At 42.1% G+C, this 17,415-nt stretch overlaps 1 long non-coding RNA gene across 5 annotated transcripts in view; it reads right to left on the bottom strand.

Moving 5' to 3' along the window:
* Positions 1–17,415, bottom strand: part of LOC135456685 (uncharacterized) — an 89,007-nt gene that overhangs the window by 11,623 nt on the left and 59,969 nt on the right. Inside the window, exon 4 of one of the 5 annotated variants that reach the window (XR_010442597.1) lies at positions 7,859–7,983. The exons of 2 other annotated variants lie outside the window; for them this stretch is intronic. This is a non-coding gene — a long non-coding RNA (uncharacterized LOC135456685). Of the gene's footprint in view, positions 1–7,858; positions 7,984–13,546; positions 13,778–15,824; positions 16,346–17,415 lie in introns of those variants that run through there. 2 more of the 5 variants (XR_010442594.1, XR_010442599.1) reach the window with 2 other exon arrangements.

The following is a 17,415-nucleotide window of genomic DNA, read 5'->3' on the forward strand; positions in this document are numbered from 1 at the left end:
TGAATTTGCAAAATGCAGGCTCATCACCATTCCAATACCAAGTTCTCTGACAAACATAATTTGTTTGCTCATCAACCCATCATATATTTTTTAAGTCCAATAAAAATTATCATTCCATTGTTCCAAGCAAGCCCTAATCTCAGTATGCAGCTCTTAGTCTTATACAGATGCTAATTATTATAACTGCAGGGCAAATCAGCACAATATGACCAAATAAATAAATTTTGCTGAATACATAAAAGAAAACCTCCCACAACCCTCTACTTGTTGGTTCTCCAGAATCACAGCTGTACAGTGTTAATACTGTACTCATGATCTTAATAGAAAATAATCCCTTGAAAATTAATTACCACTAGACATTAATAAGCACTTTGTTAATTAAGCCAGTAAGCCAATTAGGCCCAAGGTGAACTCGAGGGCAATCAGCTCTATAAACAGTGTGAACTAAGTCTTAGAAGTACACTCTAATTTTTAAAAAGCTTGTTTTTGGAGACTGGATAGCTTGTGGGATTGCTCATTACAGAACAAAGCAGCTGCCCAAATGCAAGCCAGGTCAGGAGCAGCCAAGAGCCATCATCACCCAGCAGCTTATCTGTGTCTTCAGAGCAGCTGGTCTAGACCTCATTTGAGACCTTACCAACTTGTAATTAATAGCTTCTCTAAGTAAACCAAATCAGAAAGCCAGCAGAAAGCAATTCAGAAGTGCCTCCTGGGAAAGAGCCTAAGCTGTAAGGCAGGGCAGGGTGCAGAGAGAGCAATTTACAGCTGGGTCCCTTTGTCTACGAGTAAGCACCAGGCAGCCATCCCTGCTCACTCTGCTGGGCTTTCACAGACCACAGGACATCCACAAAACCTCCACAGAAATGGCTCAACCTATTCTGAGGAGATGCAAATACTTAGCAGCTCTTCCACCTCCAAAAATCTGAATTGTGTGGCCTTTCTTACTCATTGTCCAGGAGCAGAGCCAGCACAGGCAGGAGCGCAGATACCTCAGAAACCTTCACTTCTGCCTTTCCTTTTCAGCTGAGAGGAGCAGATCCATTCCTGGGTTCCCTTTCCTGAGGAGAAAGCCCCTGTTTATGGACACACTGCAAACAGGAAAGCTGTAAAGGAAGCACCTTGCTAAAATCATTCCTCTCTGGGCAGGGCTGAGGATCTCCTCAGGACAGAGGTCACTGCCCCAAACCTGCTAGAATTCAACAAGCATTGACTGGTGGGACTCTTGGGGCTCTGTTGGTCAGGGAGTTGGTTAATTGACAAACCCTGCAGGTTCCTTCCAATTGAGGATATTCTATGATTCCATGATTTTCTCCTCCTCCAATCCTCCTGTTCTGTATTTTTTGTTCTATCTCCTCACAGGTCTCAGCAAGCTCAAATACTTCAAGCCAAAAGCATCCAACTTTTCCTTCTACAAAAGAGTTTGTCCATACAGTGGATTTGGCACAGGGCTGGAGAAAACTCATTTGTTTCTCTAATTGATTCCATTTGAAAAAAAGATGCCATTAATCCTTGCACATCTGTTGGCACTGATAAGTGTGCCCTGTGTTTTGAGTGTTTGTCTCCAGGCCTTGCAGGCTGGGGACTCTGCTCTACCATCACCTTCTCACTTGTTTTTTCCAGCAGTGTGTGCACACTGAACCCACCAAACTGGAGGAATAGTGTCACTCCTCACACTCTCTCCAGAGCTAACCATTCCTTGTTCCTCCATCTTTCCCATCACAAGCTTGGACTGCACTAAAACTTGTATGGGAAAGTAACACGTGCAGTTAAAAGGCCTTAAAATTCACAGGATGCAAATGAGCAGACAATTATTCTGTGCATAATGATGAGCTGCTAAGTTGGAACATGTTCAGATATACAGTAAGTCTCTGTAATAATTTTTATTAATTTTTAAGAATGCTGGATCATCCCATCTGAAGCCAAAACCATTAATATTTGCATTAATTAGTGCTCATAATAGAGTGTATCTTTTGAGTTTTACTGCAGTCATTTGAAACTTTCCTTACATTGACTTTCCAAGAAAGATCACCTTGATGAAAGGGGCTTAGGGATTTTTTTCAGCCTAGTGAAAAATATTTTCCGGGAATAGTGGTCAGCTTTCTGCCTTTGTTTTTCTTGTCTTTTTTTTTTTTTTTCTGAGTGTTGGTTGTTTTGAGTTGGGTTTGGGTTTTTTTTTTTGGTCTCTTCCTGCCTTAGTAGAATATGGGGATAATGATGTAGGCTTGACTATGCATATAAATTGAATAATTTGCAATAATGCTCTAAAGTGCCACCGGGATGGAATTCAAAGGGCTGTTTGCAGAAACAATTGCTTTTTTAAAAATTAATTTCTGAAAAGTAAATGTAGAAAATGGTGAGATGGCTCAGGGCATTGAAAATGGCAGAGAGACTTTCTGGTCACTGCTTCAGATCCTACTCAGGCTGAAGCACAACTGGAAAATATTACTGTGAGAAAAATACTTTGGGTCTCTGCAAATTTTAACAGAATATTTTGTGCTGAGGTTATGAATGAGATTGGAGTTCACTGAAAAGAATAGCAGGGGGTCAATTGTACTATATATTTTGGAAAGGTTTGGTTTTTTAAAAGTCATTCTACTGATGGAATATAAATCTTTCTTTCAAATAGCAATCATTTAATCACAGACATTGTCAAGCAAAACAGAATTCATAGCCTTGGCCACAAGTAGAACTGGTTACCCTTCCTCAGACCTATATACATATTATCAGGGTAGATAACGTGTTTTCATGATAGTAATCACATGTGTGAAGTTGGTTATGTAACAGGAGATGACAAAGGGCATTTAAACCACTTAAATCAGACTGGAGGAAAGAGAAAATTATATTTTCAGGATGGGGTCATGGCTCAGTGATGTTAAAAATCTCATGCAGTTTAAGATAAATGCACAATCACTTTACACTTTCCATCTATTTGTAAAAAGACATCCACAATCCATTTTCCTGCACAAAACTGCCAAATATGTATATGTATTTCGGTCTGCTGATTTCTGATCAGGACCAGAACTAGCCCTGGAAGCTTTAAAATTATCCTTGTGGATTTCTGATTGATCAGGCACCAGGCCCATCCTTTCCACAGAGGGAATCAGATGCTTCAGAGAGATGCTTTCCCGGCAGCAGGTTTGCCTGAGGACAGGAGGGAAAAACTATCACCTAGAGCTCCACAGTTAAACCCTGTGCTGGTTTTCAAAGCCCCTTGCAAGCAGATGTAAAACATCTCCAGGAGCATTGCACTTCAACACTCCCTAAGGTGCCTAGCAAGTATCTCAAGAACATAATTATTGATTTCTGGGAATATCTGGTATCTTAAGAGATCTCCAAACAGAGGAGGAGGAGCAGTCTGTGGCCTGAACAGGAAACACTGAAGATGGAAAGGTTGCTGTGGCCAAGTGTTGAAAAGCTGCCAGCAGCAGCTTTCTAGCAGTGAATGCACTGTGAGAGGCTGCTCCAATGTCAACACAGAAAAGGGTTTGAGAGTTGGTTTTACTTCAGGCTTGAATAAACTGCTGCCAGTTTTTCACCTGACAGTGGACATCTGCCTGCTCATTTCCCACGGAGATGAGCATCCTGAGATGCTGCTTTGGGGTGCCCATGAGGCAGCAGCAGGATTGGGAGCAAAGGGAGCAAGAATGTGAACATGTGGACATGGCCTGGCCTTCTAGACAGGGCTGAGATGACTGGGCTGACCTTGAATTACACGAGATAAGCTCTGAGCAAAGCCTGCACAATCCCAAGCACTGCTCTGTGAAGGTGGATGTGGATGTACAGTGATGTCAACCCAGTGCTGCACACAAACCAAGACCAAAGGGATGGTGGGGAAACAATCACTGTCATCTCTTTCTAGAGAGGATATTTGCCTCTGCAGCTTCTGAGGGCAGGAAAGACTTTTATATTAGCTTCATAAGGCACTTAAAAAGAAAGTTCCAGAGGCACAGGCCCCAGCTGTCACTGGAGCTGATCTTTCTGCTGTGGGGACATGAAAAGAATAGCAGAGGGTCAATTTTGCAATGGCTGTGATCACCCTGTGACACAGCAGTGCTGTGCCCCAGAGGTGGCTGAGCAAACAGAAACACATCTCTGCTCAGAGGCAGGCAGCAGAGAGGAGCTCAGTGATCTTTGCTGGATGCCCTTCACCATCAGGCAGTGAAACACTGCGTGTTTAATCATGGTGAAGGATAATAGAGAGCAGGGAACCAGGCAGGCAGCTCAGCTAACTCCAGGCATGCTCTGTTAAACCGTATATGATATAAAAATGCTTTATAGCCCATGCAGCATACTTCCCTTGGATAAGGACCATCGCACACTGAAATTAAAAGCAATTAGTGTCCCTTAAGTGCTTGAAGAGAATTGTTTTTATAAAGCATTTCCTTCAATCTTTAGGGAAAAAAATATATACAGGAAAGGCATTTTTATGCAGGATGGCATTTGTTTACAACTAACACCCTAAGAGATTAGGGTTGGCTTTCAGGCCTGTTATTACAGCTACAAAAAAGTTGCTGTTAAACTCCCATTGAGGCTGACTGATAGATCCACTATGAGTGAATGCAAAACTCATTGTTTCAGGATGCTACAACATGTCCACATGGCACTTTTTATAAAACAAGGATTTCATGTTGGCTATTAACAAACTCCTTCCCCCACAACCATCACAGACTTTCATTCAGCCAAACCCCACTATTTCATCCTCTGCTTTATTTGGTCATTAATCCAAAGGACTGATTTCCATACTAGCATTTAAACTAGGAGCTTGATGCTGGGAACACAATGGCCTACATTTTGATACCCAAAGAATGGATGTTGTGCTTTATTTATGAGCTATTAGTTTAGCAACTTATAAAATATCCATCAAAAGCCACAGACATTAAACAAAATTAAGAAATGAAATACAACTTGATAAAAACAAAAGCACTGATAGATCCCCACTCCTCATTAAACCTCACATCACCCCTGTAAAACCATGTCCTTAGACTAAGATGAAGCATTTGAAAAAGTACTGAAATTTCTTTGCCTTGTTTTTAATGCTTTATTAGTTTAGATTCTACCACAAATTGAAATATTTATGACCAAATGCTCCAGTGCTGTATAACAATGTCCTCTAATGCTCCACTCTGACAGAAACAATTTCTAATTGCCATGCTGTAAAATACTGCCAAAGAGCTGCAAAGAATGGAGCTGGACATTGTCTTGCAAGGCTTTTCTACAAGCACAGTAACATTTACTGGTCTTTAAAACTGTTCAACACCCAGGATCTTCTCCAAGGTTAAACCTTCAGAGCTAGCCATGAAATAACAGAAATTAGCATTTCTATAAATGGCACTAGGTTTGCCAGCATGGGAAATTGTACTTAATTACAAAATATCTCAAGGGCAGCAGTAATGATGTTTACTTTACAGTAAATAAACGTGCTTCAGCTCCATCTGATCAGCTTAGGAGCTTGTCTGATCCCTGAGCCTGCTGTTGAGGAAGGCAGTGCAGCTGCCAAGTGGGATGAGGCTTTTGAAGAAACACAGTCACAGGGTGGTCCAGAGGAGCCTGAGAGTTTGGAGCTGCCACTGTCCCCTCCAGGACACCATCAGCTGTGCCCGAGTGTTCTCCAGGTGCTGGTCACCTCACTCCCCAGCAAGTGACAGGGAAAATGTCATCTCTCCTTGTCATAACCTTCATTAGCCCTTTAATTTCCACCCAACACCTCACTCTGATCTTGCTGTCTGCGGTTTCAGCTGTTCCCTCTTGCCTTACCAAGGGAAACACATCCACGTGTGCTCCTTTAGAATTGTCTTTACACAGAAATTTTCATCTCAGGGCTTTGTGACCACAGCATCCTCTAATCTCCTAAACACTCCTTTCCTTCCGTCACACTGCTGTGATTGAGGAGAACCCATTAGCTGACTGCACACATGCATGAACACAAGGAGAAAGGAAGAATTATAAGTACAATATCAAGCAGCATATGGCAAACCCATTTATGTCCTTCTATAGCAGGTCAGGCACTGAATGGGACTCATTCCTGGCAGTCGTTGTTGGCAGTGTGGAGGCTGCCACGGTGGCCATGGCTGGAATACTGAGTGCTCTGGGACTAATTGCATATTTGATATTCATGTGATAAATTAATTAGCTGCTTATTCCCAATGAATAGCCTGGATTCAAATAAAGCTGTCAGATGAAAGGTATGGTAGGTGCACATGTGTTAAAAATAGCTCCTGAGGGGGGTGTGTGTGTGTGTAACTATGTATTATATATGTATCAGTCTGCTACTACAATCATTTAATTTAGCTTTGCCCTCAGCCAGGAGTTGCCTGGAGACTCACTAATAACAGAAGCATTCAAGATACTTTTTCTTTTGTGTTCCCTTTCCTTTTTGAATAGATGTGTTTTACACCTTCAGCCTTGATGTAAAATACATAGAAAAGCTCTTCAACACAGCTTTCATTTATGCAAAACCTAATCTAAATAATGGATGAGATTAAAAATAAAAAAAACAAACTATGATTTCTAACTAGTGTAGGACTAAAACTAATCCCAGTTTTAGTCTCACTTAGCTGCCGGTAACTTCTAAGGCTTTTGCTTAGAATTAGTGCATGTGAAAGGGAGATTACAAGTCCCAAAAATAAACTAAAAGCTTATAATTTTTCCCAAAGTAACAGCCAGGTAAAGGATGGAGACTTTATTAATATTCTCACTCATGGAAAAAAAATGCAGCTGCCCTGTCTTGTTCCTGGTGAATACAGGTGCAAGACAGAGTGGGCAACCCATGCCAACCCAAAATGAACAACGACAAATGTTTTACCTTGTATACAAAACCCTGCTGCAAAAAGATACTGAAGCTTAAAATTACCTAGGTTTTATTAGTGCTGAAACTTGTTGATTTAGCAAATGTTCTTGCAGATGAGACTCCACCACTGTCACCTACATTTGTCTTGTAGTACCTGGAGTTCACACCCTAGGGGTGTTCACAGCTCCAGGTCTGAGACTGGAGATGGGAAAAGGCTGGGAATTCCATCCAGAAAGGAGATTTTGAGATATTCAATATGAGATTGTTTCAATTGGAAAGGGGGATATGGTCCCCTGAGGGACTTTTCTTGACCCTATATGAACTAAAGTCTGCAGATGATAGAAAGAAATACTTTCAAAGATTTTTTCTTGAAGGAGGAATATTTCATCCTGAAAATGTGGGAGTAGATACATCACGATGGGATGAGCACAGGATTTTCCCTCTATAACTGATTTTCTGCACCACTGGCATAATTTCACAAAATATTTCAAGTTCAACTATAATTCTTTCGCCATCCAAAAATGTTCCTGAGGCAGTTTTCCCACAGCCCTACCTGCCTGCATCATTGAGGAGCTCAGGGCTGCCTGCTGTGCCTTCCCTGGGCTCCTGGGAAGGAGGAGGCACTGAATGGGACAGCACACCTGGACTCTCTGTGCTGCTTTGTCAGGACCTGAAAACAGCTGGGAACACTTGCAATGCTTAAAAAACCTCAGAAATACAAAACTATGGAGGCAGGAAAGAATAAAACAGAGTCTAGCTCTGCTCTGACAGCCCTGGCTTCCCTGTCATGGATATTTTACACCAAATCCAGCAAACCATGTGAGTGTGCAGGCCTGAATGTTGTCCCAACACCAGCAACCTGATGTGCCCAAAGCAAAGGACACGTGAAAAATAGAAAGGAGCTGCCAGCATCTCCTCAGTCTGCATGGATAGGAAGATGTCCTTGCAGCTGTGTCCCCAGGAAAATTCCCCACGCACAATTGCCAAACTGGCAGGGAATATTTTACCTGGGCTAAGTGCCTTTACCAGTGTTTAAACACAAGCAAATGAAATAAAGATTGTTGTCACCACAACAAAAGGAAATTGCCAGCTCCATCTCCTGCCTTACAGCCGACCTCCAGGATGCCAGGAATGTGTGGGATGTCTCACATCAAAGCAAAACCAATCTTACAGCTATTCCACCTTCTGAGAAGGATCTGAATGGGAGAGGAGAAGGAAGGCAAAGGGATGTCATATAAAATTACACTGACCTAAAGCTCTCAAATATGAGAGAGAAAGCACAAGAGCTCAGGCTTGAGAGCTGTGGCTTTTTGTGGGGGAAAAAAAAAAGAAAAACACCAGCATACAACAAAAAAAAAGGCATCCCAAACATATTCACAACCTTAACTAAATCCTAAATTACATAGTTTAAATACTTTCTAAAGAACGCTTAAAGCTATAAACAAAAGATTGGTGATTATATTTTTATCTCATTAAAACTGCATCAATTACATACATTTTACTTCAGAAAATAGTTCCTCTTAAACTGATTATATCTGAGCAGTTTTATCTGAAATTCATAGCTGCAGATATATTCATCTGCAGCATTTACCAGGTGCAGCCAAAGAAAAGAAGAAATTATTGGCTTCTGCCTCCTGTAGCAGTTTGACATTATATGGAAGCAGAAATTCACTTAGTCTTCAAAAGAAACCCTAATCTAAACGTGGGGATTGGGGTTTTTCAAATCGTCTAATCCATAAGTTGCTAAAATCAAAATATTCTTCTGTATTTATTGTTTGAGAATTACCTTTAGATTCCTATTTTTTGTGACAGAAGATTAATATGCACAATATCCTTGTACATAGAGTGAACTTATAAAATAATAATAATACCACAAAGGCTTCCTCAGAACATTAGATTGCATGACTAAGCACAGCAACATCCAAAAGCACTGAAGTTCAGGCTGTGCTCATATTTTAACTGAGCTTTCCTCTCTCTTAGCAAGAAGTCCAGGATAGTGTCACAGCCTGGCTGGGCACACAGGGACTGCTCGACATTTTGACTGTTTTACAAATGACATTTAAACTCCTATTTGGATATATAATTTGGAAGTTTCATTTCTTGTAACCCTGGTCTTCACAAACACAAGTTGCGCTCTATTCTTTGAAGTACAGATGCTCAATTCTTAAATCAGAGAGGCAGCAGAGTGGGTTGGGGTTGTTTTTAATTTTAACATTCCCAAATATTCCTCTTCTCTCCCAGCACAGCACCTACAGCATCTGCAGGTAACAATTGTTCTGTATGTGAAATAAGCACAGATCAGGTCAGAGCTCCACACAGGAAGTCACATCAAATTCTCTGGTTTATGAGCACCAAACGCAGAACAAAAGTGAAACCAACTCCTCTCCGGGGACCTGAGTCATCTGTGCAGGGAATGCTTGACTGGGAGCTTTGTGTTTCCTTAAAAGCTAATGATGATGTTACAAGTTCTAAGAAGTGTTTGGGAGGAGCCTTTTTGGGAAAAGAAATCCCTTTTTGTCCAAAGATAGTAAACTATTCCCATGGTACATCCTTGAGGAACTTAAGAACAAAAGAGGATTTAAGTATCTTTGATAAAATATCCTCCCACAGCATTTCCTGTTGTTGGTACTCTTCCAGATGCTTTCTCTGAACCAGAATCACATAAAACCTCTGCTCTTGGTAAAAGCACAGGAACAGACCTGAGGTTTTCCTCTCTTTAGTAGTGTGCATCTACACTTTGGGCAGTGAGGTCTGTGAGGCAGAGAGGATCAGATGAGGCTTTGCAAAGAGACACTGGATTATCATTATTATATTTTTCTCTTGTGCAAGTAGATTTCCTGTGTAGTCCCATTTGTGCTGTCACCTCCTGTCCCCATCAGTGTGAATAAACCTGCTGTGTTACTCCATTACTTATGCACAAGCTTTTGTGACTGGCAGTAAATCAGTAGGTTATCCAGAAACAACATGAATCATTCCTTTTGGGAAGGCAGAAACACAAAACAGTGTTGCAGATATTGGCCAACTTTTTCCCTTCTTTATATAACTTTTTCCCCAGTATTCTTTTCTTACTTTATTAAATACACTTATAAAAGTAACTTAGCCTCTTGTCAAATACATTGCTTTTATTATGCCAAGCAGAGAGATCAGCCCTTTTTACTTTTCCATTTTCCAACATCTTCCTCTCCTAATTAATACACAAATCAGGGACAAAGACTGGTGTGCCCATAATAAAACCAAAAAACGGTTCACACATTCAAACATCTGACAAAAAGGGGATTTGACACTTGGCTCAATGCACACCTGGGTTTGTTTCTTTCCCGGTGCTAACAGTAAATGCTGCAGAGCTCTGTTTAATTAGCTCAACCTCGCCTTATCAGTGTTAGCTCTGAGCAATTCTCTCTCATTTATCCCTGGAAAGCCGTGGGACTGCTGCTTTCCAAAGGGGGCTGTGGGGGAATAGTCTTGTGTGGGACAGCTCTGATAGAGGATTGGACCCAAAAGCAGAGCAAACAGGGGCCAGGATTAGAATTTTTTTTCTCCCAGATGAATTTTTTTCTGAAATGTCTCTGCTAAAAGCACACACCTCATAATTTGGTGGTTGCAGCAGGACCATGTTCAGAGATAACATCAGGGATCCTGAGAGCTGTGGGATTCATTCCTGTTGAATGTGGGGAATTGGAAAATATTTTTTTTCAGTGTTGCTCTCCTCTCATATCACCAAACTGAGTTATTTTCCACTGTATTTACATCTATCAATCCATGCTATAATTTGAACTGCTAAAATGAGGAGATCCTTGGGGCACAGCACAGACTCGAGTGTTGTTCAGCTCGGTGTCTTGCCTAATGAGCCACGCTCCAGGATATTCCAAAAATACAAGTGCATAAATCAAAGTAATTTTTCCTATTAGCCAAAATGCACTAAGCAAGTATGCAGCAACACAGAAAGATGGACAAGCAGTGGCCCAGAGAATGAGCAGTTCAGCTGTGGAGGGCTCAGTGCTCTGCTGGTTCTCACAGAGGATGGGAATGCAAGCATGCTTCCCCTAGGGGTTACACATGTGTGTCTATAAATTCAGTTATGTGCACAGAAATAAATCTCCCAGACAAAGGCAGCTACCTGGTGGTGTAACACAGAAGTTGGCAGATACCACAGACCTTCTGCAGACCTTCTGCTTCTCCTCTGAACAAGCAGGAACACCCAGGGTGCTGCTGAAGGGATAGATTTAATGCTCCATGCATTCAGGGACAAGGCTGTCCCTCCCCTCCATGGGACTATGAAGCGAAACTCCAATAAAAGTATGAAAAAACTGGCTCCAAAGCAAAACACTCTGGCAAAGGCAGCCTACCCTGAACTCCCTGTGACTTTGTATGAACCCCTGTAAGCATCATGGTGTTTTTCACTGCTTGTACTGGTTGTTTGCCACCATAGTTCATTCAGTACTTCAAATTACTGCTGCAATAAAATCTGTTCAAGCAGCTTAAATACTCAGCTCCAGCACATCTTTCAGAAACAGGATTTCTACATAAACCCCTCCTGAAATGTGGCATAAGAGATGGCCTAGTGATACAGATATGACATTCCTAGGAACAGCTGTATGAAAGCCTGATGAAATTTTTCTGGGAAGACACTGGAACTGTTGCAGGGTACAAGTCTTTTCTTAGGCCTAGAGAAACTCACAGCACTAAAACTACTGTGAATAAATTCATCCCACTTTCATGGCCTCACTGGGACCCGCTCAACTGAGCCTGAGTCACGGTGATTTCCAGGAGGATATTGGCGTGAGTGGGCTCAGAAAACTGAGTCACAGCTGACTAACAGCTCACAGCAGGTCAGGGACACTGCCCAGTGCCGGCAAGGAGCCCTTCCAGAGAGGGATCGTTAACAAACAGCCATTCACACTTCCTATCCCAGCCATTATGTCAGAGGAAAAAAGAACAGTTCCATGTTCTTTTTGTGTGCCATCAGAGAGGAGCTAAAGGGGCACCTAAGGGGGTGCTGCCAGATGCCAAACTTGATCCCTCACACTACCCAGGCCTTGTCACTTGGATCATTTCACAAGGAGCAAATCTGTGGTACTTGGATTGCCAGCCTTATCCTATTCCTATTTATACTCCTCGACCAGCCCATATTTCATACTAAACCCCTATTTATACCCCTCAACCAGCCCATATTCCATATTGACCAGCCCAGCCCTGATGCTCAGTCACAGCCACATATAGGGTGCACACCTGGATGTGGTTTTAGCTTCTCACCCGTGCTGAGTGTTTTAACCAATGTCAGCACACAGATCCACACCACTAAATCAAAACCTAATACAAATATAAGGCCTAGGAGCCTAAGAAACACATTTTATTGCTGAAATTGCTGCTTAGCAGAGTTTACTGTTTCAAAGGAAAGCTTTCCTCTTTTCTCTTCTATCATGGAGTGGTATCCTGGGTATCTCAGCTGTCACAGACATATTTTCTGAAAAATCCTTTTGCCAGGATTTTTTCTCCTGAGAAGCCTCAGAGGAAAAGAAAAACAATAATTATCTGCTGCTGTGGAATGCAACAGGTGCATCTTTGATTTGCCCATGTGAGTTGTTTCTGTTTGATAACCAATCACAGGTCCAGCTGTGTTGGGACTCTGAGGCAGTCACAAGATTTTATCATCTTTCCATTCCTTTCCTTGCTAGCCTTCTGATGAAATCCTTTCTTCTATTCTTCAGTATAGTTTTATTATATAATTTTCTTTTATTATAATATATCTCATAAAATGATAAATCAGCCTTCTGAAACATGGAGTCAAGATTCTCATCTCTTCCCTCGTCCTGGGACCCCTGCAAACACCACCCCATTCAGCCACTCCCCTGCCTCCCAAAACAGGGAGAGTCCATCTTGGCAAGCACCAGCAAGAGTGGTGACTGCTGTGTATGCCTACCCATCCTTTTTACTCACACATTTGGTGAGCAAATTAAACATCTATAAATTAAACATGAATATTGCATGAGCAAGCCAACATTTCAGAATCAGACCAACTGGTCCACACAAACCTATTTGTCTTTGGCTTATGTGTGCCATTGACTATTAATAACCAAACACACACTACAGAAAAAGTCTAATAAAATAAAATCACTTGTTAAATCCACTCATTTAGGACATCTATCAACCCATGCCAGTCCACTTTTTGTTAAAAAAAAAAATTATTTTTTGCTCCTGGTCTAAAAATAGTACCTTTTTTTTCCCACCCAGTAACCAAAAATGTTGGTCTAGTTGAAAAAACAAAAACTGGGGATTCTTTTTTTCTAGGAGCTTGCCTGCTCAATGGGTCTGATAAAGAACTGTGCAACAAGCAGTGTGTGTTAAAATGTTGGCCTCAATTCGTTTCATTGAGTGGTTTTTTAATAGTCTGTTGCCCTTTAGAATTATTTTTGTCCTACATAAATAGGATCTGTGCAGGTTTTGAAACTTTAAGCATGCAAAACCAAAAGAAGAGTACAAGGGAGAGCTGCAGAATGTGAAAACTAAAATCCCAACAGCAATTATCTCCTCTCAAATGTTATAGAAAAACAAATAATTTTGTTTATGTATATATATGTATAAAACTCATATATGCACACATCCCCCCACAACTTTTCTCATTATCACTGTCCCTTAAAATGAGATGCAAATGAATGCAAATTGCTGTTGTCTTCTAAGCACAGGAAAATAAACAGAACAAACAAATTATCAGAGGCTGTGATTGTTGCCTGCACAGTAAGAACAAATATATTTGTCAATAAATACAAAATTTCATTTTAGCTACACAATGGTCACAGTGAGAAATTTCAATGTCACTATTTGAAGTTATTTTTCCATTTTTACCAATTCAGACACATCTTGGGATGTAGATTCTTGTGAAACAAGTGGTGTGAGGGTTTGATTTGCAGAACTAGGATGACTCCATTGTTTGTTGGGATTGCTTAAATCTGCCACTGGGTGAGTTTTGTTCCTTAACTGGAGAAGGTCAAACTGTTTGGGAAGTGGGAAAACTGGTGGTCAGAAACACATAAGAAAACTGAGAATTCATTGTGCCAGCATACGTGGAAACTGTATAAATACTGCTCCTACATTTGCTTTATTTGATGTCTCACACTGGCTGGATTTGATTGCTGAACACAATATTAACGGGTAAGAGGAGGATGAAAGCATAAAGCTGTGTTTGCTCCCAGAAATCCAAGATCAGCACCACTGGAGACTGGATCTGACTTTTCAAAACACAGGGAGGTCCCTCCACCAACTTCAGTGCGTTTGAGGTCAAATCTTTCTGGAATACAGACCTTAGAGACTGCCCAATTAAATACAAATAATCTTCCCTGGGGCAACTCCACAAATCTGCTATTTACATAAGGTGGCAAAGGCTGAGCCAGTTTTGCTTATCTGCATCAGCAGATTGTCCCTTCCTGCTGACAGAAAAGTGCCTGACGAAAGCCAGCCTTCAACAAAAGCCACTTAAACCCAATTATGTGTTCAAGAAGATAACTGGGACAGTGAGGCTGAAGAAACACTCCCCAAAAATAAGAGAGCTCCTTGGGAAGGTGATTGGTACTGTCTGGTAAACCCAAACACACTTTGGCACTTGCAGACTCAAGAGTTCAGGTGGTATTTGCCTCTCTCATGACCAAATACTAAAATTACACCACATTACACTAATTAAAGAAAGCTGATGATAAAAAATAACTATATAATGTATAGGATAAATTAAATTAATGTTGTGCCAATTCAATTTGGTCTCCAATGTGATGTTTGGATGGGAACTTATGACAGGCTTTTGAAAAAGCACAGCTGTGCAGACTTCCCTCCCTGTGTGCTTCTTGTACAGCCTTTGGTGTGAACATGTACTGATCAATAACTGGCCTGGCTGAGGTGCTAGCACTGAATAAATTATTATGCTTTCTGTAGTTAAATGTATTTCAATAATGCAATATAAACCACAGTGATAAATGGAAAGGACTTCTCCCAGTTTTTAAGTGCCTGTGAAAATAAGGAAACACTCCCAGCAGCATCTTACAGAAGTTCAGATGCAAATTCATCCCAGATTCCTGCATAAGCTCCCAATGCTGCAATCTGCCCTGGAAGGGGGTGTGTTTGCAAGTGTCTGCTTGTTAATAGATGACAATATAATCAATATCTATATATTTCAATCAATATACTCTTCTCCTTTACACAGGTCACATGCAACAGTAGCATACCCTGCTGCCTACAAGAGAAGGCAGTAGAGCACAATTCTCAGAAGAAAATCTCTATTTTTCCATTCTAAGAGCTGTGTTAGTTCCTATATTAACTTGCACAGAATACACTGGAGGAATACTCGCATTTTTGTACAGATCAAAGCCTAATAACAGGCAAAGTGCTATCTTAATCAAAATATGTCTTTATTTTGATGTCTTTAACATCATCAGTTAAAGTGACCTCCAGGCATCTCAAAAGCCAGCAGGAGGTAGTTTGGGACCGGTTTTTACAGCACAGGTGCCAACATCAGAAGCTTCTCACGGACCACAAGTGGCTAAACTGTGTTTCCTCGCCAGCACAGAGGGTAAACTATTTACATAAACCAAGGAACTCTTGTGAGCATTCTTTCCAAACCAGAACCAAGACCCACTGGCATCACAGAGTAGAATGAGTTCACAGCACAGACCTACAGACCATGCAAAAATCAGCCCTGAAGCCTCAAGCTCCCCTTCTGCTCCCAGGGTGTGAGACAAAGAGAACAGGAGGATTTAGACAAACACACTGACAAAGTGCAGTGGTTTATTTCTAATACCCACACACAGAGGCACACGAGCTGTGTGTGCAGCAGCCCATGTGTGCAGAAAGCCAAACACAACTGGGGATTTCAGGCCCTACTCTTTGCTGCTGGAACAGCATTTAGGAAGCTCAAAGAAAGACCCAATAGGGATGGGGCTGGAATGTTGGAAAACACTCTGGATACACTCCTAAAACTCCTGCTTACACATCCAAGACTTTGGCCTAGCTCTGCAAGTGTTTATACTCTTGGAAGTAGGTTTCTAAGAGCAAGTGCAAGGTTATCTTCCATCATCTGCCCTACTCAGACACCACCTGGTCATGGTGGAGACAAGAAAAGACTTTTACCACTCTCTTCAGTCACCAAACTGACTGGTGCCATCCTGGGGAGCACAGGTCACCCTCTGCCACGGTGGCAGCAGAACCATCTCCCCAAGCCCACAGTGAAGGTCTTTAAAACTTGAACTGTAACTCTACATTTTCTAAAACACCCTGGTTCAGATTGAAGGGGAAGAACCCAGGTCACACCACACCTCACAGCCTGGCTCCTCAGAGCCCAGTTAACCCATCTGCCCTTGGATTCAGATTCACCCTGAAGATCCCACTGTGGCTGTGGTTTCTCATTGACCCCTGCCCAAAAGGCTCACGTGGTGGAAGGAGACTCCTCACACCCCACCTGTGGCAGGAGGGTTGTGGGAAGTGCAGCAGCAAGGCTGGAGGCCAGATCACCCCATGTCCATCTGCCACTGCAGCAGCAGCAGTGTTATCATGCTGGAGGTTTGCTTTTCACGATATCTGGAAGGAAAAGGGTGGGGATTACTAATTCTCCTTCAATCAGAAGCAGAGTTAAGGCATCACTGCTCTAGCAGCATCTAGAAGTGCACCCAGCACATGGCTTGGAGCAGAAAAGCCTGAGGGGTGAAAACAGGACTACACTTGATCATTGCTGGGCTGCCCTGAAAAACTGAACACTGCAGCAACCTCCAAACAAATCTTTGGGTTATATTGGGATTAAGAAGACATTTGACACTACATCAACGCCTACAAACCAACAGCTTGACCCTTCCTTCTCTCTGAGTGACTTGCACACTAATATGTATCAAAACCTAAGCAATTCATTAGCAGAGGAAATTGTACCTAGAACAGCACTTCAGAAGCACAGCAGGGACTCTGGCTGACAGCAAACAAATGATGTGGTGTTTCTGAGCACAGACACACACAAAAGCTCTCCATGGGGCAGAGGGGAAGCAGGCAAATCAGCCCAACCACAGAGCAAATTGTCAAAACACATCTATTTTTTTTCACAAGCAACCATGTAGTTGAGTGGAGGCAACCTGGATTTATCTGTTCCATTCTGGGAGGGGTTTGGCAGTGGAGGCAGTCACTGAAGCAGAGCTCTGCAGGACACAACACCAGCACCTCTTCCAGAGAGCAGTCTGTGGGTTCTGGCATCAGCTCTGATGCTGAGAGCAGAAACAGCAGCCCGGCTGAGGTCAGACATGGGTTAACTTCATGTCTCTTTGTCTCCCAGTCCACAGGTTGTCCTACTGCACCACCCACATTTTCCCTGTTTCCCAGATTGTTCTCTCCCTTTCCCTTCTTGGTAGGTCTTGCTTGCACAGTGGGCAATTCACACAATCTCTTCCCACCCAGGGCCACATTCCCTTTCCTTGGAATAACTCCCAGAGCACTCTCTTCTTGCTCTTCCACCTCTGCCTTAAAAACCAGATCACCTCTGCTTGGCAGCCTGCCTTACAGGACTGTGGGCAGTGGGAAAGATTCAGGCAGATTTGTGCATATATCACTTTTTCCTGAAGCTGGAGGATGCTTTTCCTCAGGTTTCTAAGCTCTATGGCTCAGACAGA

Source organism: Zonotrichia leucophrys, chromosome 1A (genome assembly GCF_028769735.1).
Source record: "Zonotrichia leucophrys gambelii isolate GWCS_2022_RI chromosome 1A, RI_Zleu_2.0, whole genome shotgun sequence".
Taxonomy (NCBI): Eukaryota; Metazoa; Chordata; class Aves; order Passeriformes; family Passerellidae; genus Zonotrichia; species Zonotrichia leucophrys.